At 44.2% G+C, this 8,046-nt stretch overlaps 1 long non-coding RNA gene across 1 annotated transcript in view; it reads left to right on the forward strand.

Annotated features, from left to right (window-relative positions):
• LOC104958861 (uncharacterized) overlaps window positions 1-3,695 on the forward strand; it is a 41,777-nt gene extending 38,082 nt beyond the window's left edge. Inside the window, exon 3 of the long non-coding RNA XR_799799.1 lies at window positions 3,523-3,695. This is a non-coding gene — a long non-coding RNA (uncharacterized lncRNA). The remainder of the gene's footprint in view (window positions 1-3,522) is intronic.
• Window positions 3,696-8,046: the final 4,351 nt, after the last annotated feature.

The following is an 8,046-nucleotide window of genomic DNA, read 5'->3' on the forward strand; positions in this document are numbered from 1 at the left end:
GGGTGGCCACTCTTGTTTCACAGTCGTCTGCTCCAACAGATTTTAAATCCCTTGACGTCCGTATGAGCAGTGGCGGCCCACATACCGACATACCAGGCTGATGGTTGCCTGCCCATTAGCAGGGCCCAAGTGGTGGAGCCCACCCAGGGCTGCGGACCCTCTCCTGCCCACCTTCTGCCTTCCTGCCCAGCCCTGGCTCTGGATCAGAGGCAGGCCTCACGTCGGGGGACAGGGCTAATGATGGTCACAGCCATGCCATCTCTTTCATGCCCCAACCCAAGAGTACAATTTAGCCTAATGCTATTTCCTGCAGATAAGAGGCAGACAAGCTCCTTTTACTTCTATTTCCTCATCAGAGGTTTGGGAGGTGAGCAATGGCAAAATATGGGATTCAGTCCATGATTTGTTACATCATCAGCTGGTTGGGTTTCGCTACGGCAGCTACCATGCCTGCTGTCACAATGCATTCATTTGAAATATCAGAGAAGTCATTAATGAAGTGGGATGAAATAAAGATTGGCCAATTGATGTGCACAGAACCAGATCTAGTTATCCATATCGAACCATTTTGCCCTCCATCAGTCCCTAAGTGCCTTAATCAGGGCTTTGTTACGAGATTGTTCTACTCACCAAAGACCTTGCAAATTGTTTCCAGCTTTAAAGGAGATTGTTGGAGATATTCATGCTACTTGGAAAAGGTCTCTTTTTTCAGAGCACTGCAGTCAAACATTGTCCTCTTCAAATATACAAAACCTTTGCAGTCGAAGAAATTGCTTAATAAATCACAAGATTGACATAAGTTTCTGCTGGATATCAACATAAAAGAAGAGAAGAGTTCCAAAAAAAAATGTCCCCTCAATGTAAGGAGGAAAGTAAACAATAACAAAAAAGAAAAGTATATTGAGCTAGCATAAGCCAACAAAACAATTGACAACAAGAAGTTCATAAAATGAGCAGAAAGACAAATCATTTAAACCTTTTGAATTGAATTTAGTGTTGTTAGGATACAGAGCTGTTTTACCATGAATTACTTCTGACATGTCACATTTAAAAACACTACAATCTGATTTGCATTTTTAATCCGAAACAAAGCATGAGATGTATGTTTGTAACTATATCGGTCAATGCTGCGGACTTATGTTCCCTTAAGCCTGTAGCTACAACACGCTTCCTGCTTCGAGAATCTACGTCATAAAGCCAGCTGAGTACAGTGAGGGCAATTGTGGATCCTCTTGGCATTTGGTATCGTCCCTCCGCCTGTCTCCGTCTCGCTCTCTCTGTTTGAGGACAACAGTGTCGTCAGAGGGGATGGCAGGCATGGTCTGAGCAACGCACACACACCCGTCCACGCGCCCCTCTGATCCCAATCATTCATAAATTCAGCCAGAGAGATTTGTATCCACCATCCGCCCTGCAGTGTCTGTTATTTCTGTCCCCTTCGTCCCTTTGGCTATTAGGGAGGAACGAGATGTCCCAGTGCACACAATCCCACTCACATGTTTGATGATGACGACAGCCATCTGTCTCTTTTAATCATCTCAACAAAAAAATGTATACATTTATATGCCCATCATTCACTTTGTTTCCACTTAACTGAATGTATCTTCAGTTCAGTTCAGTTTTTCTATTTCACTTCTTCCTCTTTCAGTATATAGCCACTTTCTCACCGTTTCTCCCTGTCCCTCGGCCAGCAAAAAAAAAACAGCAGTGAAATTTCCCCTCAGCCATTTAGCCCAGATTCAACACTGAAAGGCAGGCGGGCAGCATCGAGGCTGTAACTCACCAGAATGTAAATAGAGCAGTGTTTTTCACATTACTTCACCGCTTATTTTTAGTAGCTGAACAAGAGCAGGCAAGGGTGTGCCTTTTCAAGCCCCGACTGTAAGTCTTATCAGCTGAATACACAGAAGAGGAAAAAAAAGGAGAGAAATTATAAATCAAACAAAACAATAATGACACAACACAGGAAGTAATGTGTTGATTTATGGTGTAACGTTTAACTGTAACTGACAGACAGGTTTTTTAACATAGGGGAAGAGTGTTGTCTCTGTTTCACATGTTTACTCAACCATATTGTGTCATTTGTTGCAGTATTTTTGCATTAGACTAGGTGGCACCTTTAAAAGGAAATTTACTCAGTTCAATTTGGTAGTTTGCCCAAAGGCTCTTCAGCAGCGTTCTTCAGACGTACAGTAGCTGCCAGCCATTCCTCGATTACTGGTCCAGATCCAGCTCACAGCTTCCCCTTAACTTCCAGGAATCTAACTAGTAACTCCAGTCTGTTTGAGCAGTCAGTGGGGAAGCTAAGTGGTGTCTCATTGCCTCTGCGCCTGGATGTCTTCCTCCCAGCCGCCCCTCTGCTCACACCAGGAAATGTCTTTTTCCAACTCATTCTCCAATGTGCTTAATTCCACCCATGCTCTCCAGCAACCAAGCCAACAGCACTGTTGCTAGCTCTCCACTATAGCTCTAACCCCTTTTACACGTTGATTGCCCCTCTGCGGAAATAGAGAGGCGCTCATTAGATGAGGTCATTTTGTGGGCTTACCCAGGAGTTAGCATCTGCTAGTTTCCTCAACAAGAGCATTGTTTTGTTAGCAGGATAATCCCCACATATAAGCACAACTTTAATCACTTTTAAATGCAATCAGCCTAAGTAAATCGCTAATAGGCTAGTTAGGCTAATAAAAAAAGGACATTGCAGTCAACACCATTGCTTCATGTCAGCTAAGCTAAAGGCTAAGTGATGTTAATAGTGACATAAGCCTCTTGTTAGCCACCCAAGTTGATAACAAAAAAACATTGTTGTGAGATGAAGGAGTGGGAATAGCTGAAATGCTAACACATTTCTGGGTTTCAGGACTCATTCCTGCATAATACATGACTTACATTACAACAACAGGTTATCAGGTTATGTGCCTATGTGAGGAAATCTGCAAGGTAATGAACTTTAGGCTTTTCTCACACTGCACGTATTAGGTATTGTTTCCTCAACTGAGCACAGATCATGCAAGTTTTCTCACACAAAAACGTGGATGAAAGCATTCGAGGTTGAAGTGTTTGTGTGTGTCCTTATGTGTGTGTCTGCTGCGATGCAAGAGGTGCTAAACCCTCCATGTTCAGCTCAGTCACCGAACATGATGACTCAGTTAAATTTCCACTGAGGTAAGCTGTCACTCTCCGATGAGCAGTGAACTTACAGAAGCACTGAGTCACACACCACACACACACACAGAATCTAATGTCCCCAACTAGCTTACAGGCCAGCAACGATTACATGCTGAATATTTTCAATGAAGCCATCAATAAATACAACCGAACACAACTCTCTCCCACTCTGTGATGATCTTGGTGCGCAGCCATCGATGCTCACACACCGACACACACACTTACGCTTGGCCTTGTCCCTTTCCAAACAGCCCTTCTATAGTGAGAGACTCCAATGGAGTGGATCAGCTCCAGCTAAGACACCCTTTCACACTTCCTCCCCTTTCTCCGAACCCTCCCTCTGTGTGATCGCAGGGCCTTCCTTCCTTCCTTCCTACTGACACACAGGCCTGGGAGAGTCGCAGGGGAGTCAGGATGGCCGGATGTGCCCTGATCAGAAAACACAGAGACGGACGGACAGACAAGGAACAGACATGCAGACAGGAAGATGCTGCTGCTACCGTGGACTTTGGGCTCGGTTGTCTTCCCATCCGGAGCTACAAGGAGAGTTATATCATTCCTGTTTTGATAGGACAACAGGAAGGTTGGGGGGGGAAAAAGGAGGGGGGAAGCAACAGTCATTGAGGTCAGAGACAGAGACAGAGGTGTGTGTGGGTGAGAGCATGAAGCAGTATGAGGAAACAGAAGGAAACGTAACTCTGGATCAGAGAAGTGGCAGCGCTATAATCACGCCACTGGAGGTGTGTTTGACCTCAGGTCTGCAGGGGACTTTGACAAGGTCGTGATAAAAGGCCCGGCCCATCTGTATGCTGAACTGCCCCATTTTGTTTTTGTTACTGTTGTGGTTGCAAAAATTACAATATTATTTAAATGCCTCAGCAGGACACAGAGCATTAAAGTAATAAAACACACGTATGCTCCGTTTATTGATGTATGTAACTGAATTTCCAATGTGACCAAGCGTCCCTATAATTTTGTAGTTGTTTAAAGAATGTATTCAGGTGTGAACATCTCACAAAGCACAACTATATATATTCCACATAGAGGAGACAAATAACTAAATGCATTTAATGACATAAATTCAGAAGGAAAGTTCATTTTTTCAGGTTTTTGATACCCACAGACTTTACTATGTACAGGAACATACCTGATGTTTTCTCACTCTAGCCCCTCCTCCTGAATCTAATAAAGCAATAAAACACACAAAGTAAATTAAGACTAGAGCCTGTTTTGCCTCAAGAGTGTAGACTTTGCACACAGGAAGAGCCCTGACTATAGAAAGAAACCTCACGGCTTAGTGTGCAGCCTTCTACCTGCATGCTAGACTGTAGGCTGTTGTACAGCAACTCTCATATGGAGCATTTGACTTCCAGAGCACTTCTTCTCAATGCAGTTTATCTCCTCCGCAAGACAGCCATTTCCTCCGCTGTTCTCTTGGGGAACAGTGGAAGAGCAATGATAGCAAGTGGCTGTAAGGGCAGAAGAAAGAGAAGAAAGAAAAGAAAGCGGAGACAAGGAAGGGTCACAATAATAGCAATCTCTCTTCTGGCCCCCCTTTTCTTTCTCAGAAGAGGATACAGTGAGTGCCAGCTGTGCTCTGCTGCTGCTGTACAGTGCACACTACTTCAGAGAAGTCACCCTCACTGCACTCCATCCACCCCATTGAACTGCCAGCTCTGGCAATCAATTCTGAGCCTTGTGCTGTCACTGCTGGCCTCTGGACACAGCAGCTGGCTGCAGGAAGACAAGCGCTCCTCCACAGAGTCTGTCCCCCGATCAGCTGCACCCAGCTGTCCAGCAGCAGCCCCGCTATTCAGAGCGCTGCTGCCGCGGGTGAGGGAGGCCTCTTTCACTGTCGAGTCCCCTCCACCATACTTTCTTTTTCACTTCTTCCTTCCTAAATTCTCAGCCGTACACACACACATCCGCCCTTGAGCTGCGCAGCAGGCCTCATGCGTCTGTCTGGGTTGGCTTTCGGTCTTTCTTTCTTCCCAAAGTCAAATTGTCCATCTGTCTCTGCCTTCACTAACTTTTTATTCCACTATTTTCATCTTGCTTTCTCTCTCCTATCCATTCTGCCCCTGTCTTCCATGCTGGGTCTTTAGATGAACTTCCCTTTCCTTTTTTGCCGTTGTAGCCTTTCTTTCTATTGCCTCCATCTATGTCCCTTCTGTCTCTGTGTTGCGCGGTACCCATTCCTCTTTTCCTTCTTTGTTGGTTGCCATGTCTCAGTTTCTCCGCTCCTTTCTCTGCAGGCCTGTCCCCCTCCTTTTTTTTGCCACTCGCTCTTATTTCTGCACAATTTCCCTCTCATTCTCTGTCGCCCTGCTGCAATCTAAACTATACCCTCTTTTTTTTCCAAATGTCACAATACTGTATCTTTTCTTTCCCTTTTTCTTTAGAGTTACTTCTTTTTCTATCCTCCTTTCTGCTGTATTTTTTTTACAGGTGTCTGTAAGGCGGGGATTTACATTTTCTCAGGACAGGCAGCCCGTGGAGAGAGGCCTGCTGGCAGATCAAAGGCTCCGGCTGTAAAACGATCTGAAAGAGTCCAGCATTAGCATCCATCAGGGTACCTTGAAAGCTCCCTGGTCAGCCGAGAGGGAAGCTGAGGGCCCCCCAAAGTGAAAGCCCAGTCTGGAGAGGGGTGATGGAGGGGCGGAGGGAGGGTAGAATGGGGGTGGAGAGAAAAAGAGAGAGGTGGAGAGATGAATAACAGGCTCCTCGGCTGAAGACATGAAGGAAATATTTCCACGTGGGAGGAAAATTCCCATAACAAGCTGCAAATGTTTTTATTTCTCTTTTGGATTCAGCCCCCCCTTCCTCCCCCGCCTCTTCCTCCAGCACTTCCTCTCTCTTCTCTTCCTCTCTATCTTTCTAATTTATTTAAGGCTGTAAGGGGAGACCATCTCCATCTGTGCGCCATCTCCACTCAGCTCACCAAAATCCAGACTTTTACTACTCCACCCTGCAGTATAGGGTCATGTCTGGTCGGGGATGGGAAGTGGAGGGAAGGATAGAGTGTGGGAGGAAGAGAAACCCGGATTGCCTTCATAAATTGTTACTCTTTACATCAGAATTGAAAGTGGGAGAAAAGTAGGGATGGCAGGAGTATGTGGGCTGTGTGTGTGTGTGTGTGTGTGTGTGTGTGTGTGTGTGTGTGTGTGTGTGTGTGTGTGTGTGTGTGTGTGTGTGTGTGTGTGTGTGTGTGTGTGTGTGTGTGTGTGTGTGTGTGTGTGTGTGTGTGTGTGTGTGTGTGTGTGTATGTATGTTCCTTCTATGCAATAAGCATGATTCACAGTCTTGAAATGGATAGGTACCTAACATGTGTGATAGGGATTAAGATTAGACCTGCATTCCTGGTGTGTTCCGGTGCCTGCACATTTGTTTCTTTTTCAATAACAACAGTTAGGCCACATTCGTCGCATAAATCTAAAAATCTGCATCCTTGTGATTCCCTCAAGAAATACGATTTATAGACACTGAGACCCGTGAACACTAAGCTCTTTTTTTTCTTTTTTCCAGGAAAGACTTTCAGCTGTGCTATGTAGTGATAACTTTCACACGTCTTGCAGTTTTCAAATTCCCAAATCTCCAGTAACCAGTGGTGACGATGCACTTTTAAGCGCTACCCCTTTCCCCAGCACCCTTACCGTAACAGGAAGTCGGGTTAGCCATGATGGATCTGTGAATGAATCCATATTTGTTGGAGGTTTGGTCTGTGTTTCCAAATCCCATAGCTCTACAAAGTGCACCTCATGGTCGAGTATGAGTTATGGCTGAACAGGTCTCCTGGAAAACGGAGTGAAAGGATTTTGAACGAGTAACAATAAAATGACACGTGTCTCGGAAGGGTGTAACACTTGAAATTTCTTAGGCATGGAACGTTTTAAAAAATCTGTTTAGTTTAGAATGAGTCAGAGGTACAATGGAAAAAACATTGTCACTGGAAATAATCAGTCGTTTTGTCTTTTTAATCTTTATATATAGGTATTGCAATTAGTTGTCACCAGATTTAGGAAACTCAAGTTTATGAGAAATGTTAGTAGAAATGTTGCTTGACTATATTTAGGCATGGGAATTTAGGGCACTTTTACACTAATGGGTGTTTATAGGTTTAAGGTCAAACTGTCCTCTCAGCCAATTAAGAGGGATTATTTCAGAGTCTTTAACTGCTGTAACAGGTGTGCTGGAGGGCTAAATTGTTTCCCCCTGCATTGTCATCGGAGACATTTGTCTATCCAAATCGGACCCTGAAGTGTCCTCATAGTATGAATCCTTGGTAAATCTCCACTTTGCAAAATAATACAATATATTTTTTAAATGTATGACCCTTTAACATGTAAATAATCTGCAAAGATCATTATGTGAAGGAAAAACATGTTTATTAAGAAGCATAGGTAAGGATTTTGATCTGATAGTGAATATGATTGGCTGATCTCAACCACACAACCCATATGCTACATATTTGTGTACATGTAACAAAACTGTAAAATGTGACATACACATTTGCAGAAGCGTAGTCACAAAGATCAACACACACTTATGCACACATACTCAACATACTTGACATACAACATACTCTGGTTGTGTGTCCCTCAATGTGCAGCTTGTGGATACTCCTTCGTGCGGGGACTTCTGGGCTTCTGCCTTAGCTCGGTAATGGATGTCCCATTTGCACACACACACACACACACACACACACACACACACACACATATATATATATATATATATATATATATATATATATATATATACACACACACACACACACATATACACACACACACACACACACACACAGATACAGACAGACAGACAGACAGACAGACAGACAGACAGACAGTGGCGGGGCTCAGCTCATCTGTCCTGTCC

Source organism: Notothenia coriiceps, unplaced genomic scaffold (genome assembly GCF_000735185.1).
Source record: "Notothenia coriiceps isolate Sejong01 unplaced genomic scaffold, NC01 NC01_scaffold00029454, whole genome shotgun sequence".
Taxonomy (NCBI): Eukaryota; Metazoa; Chordata; class Actinopteri; order Perciformes; family Nototheniidae; genus Notothenia; species Notothenia coriiceps.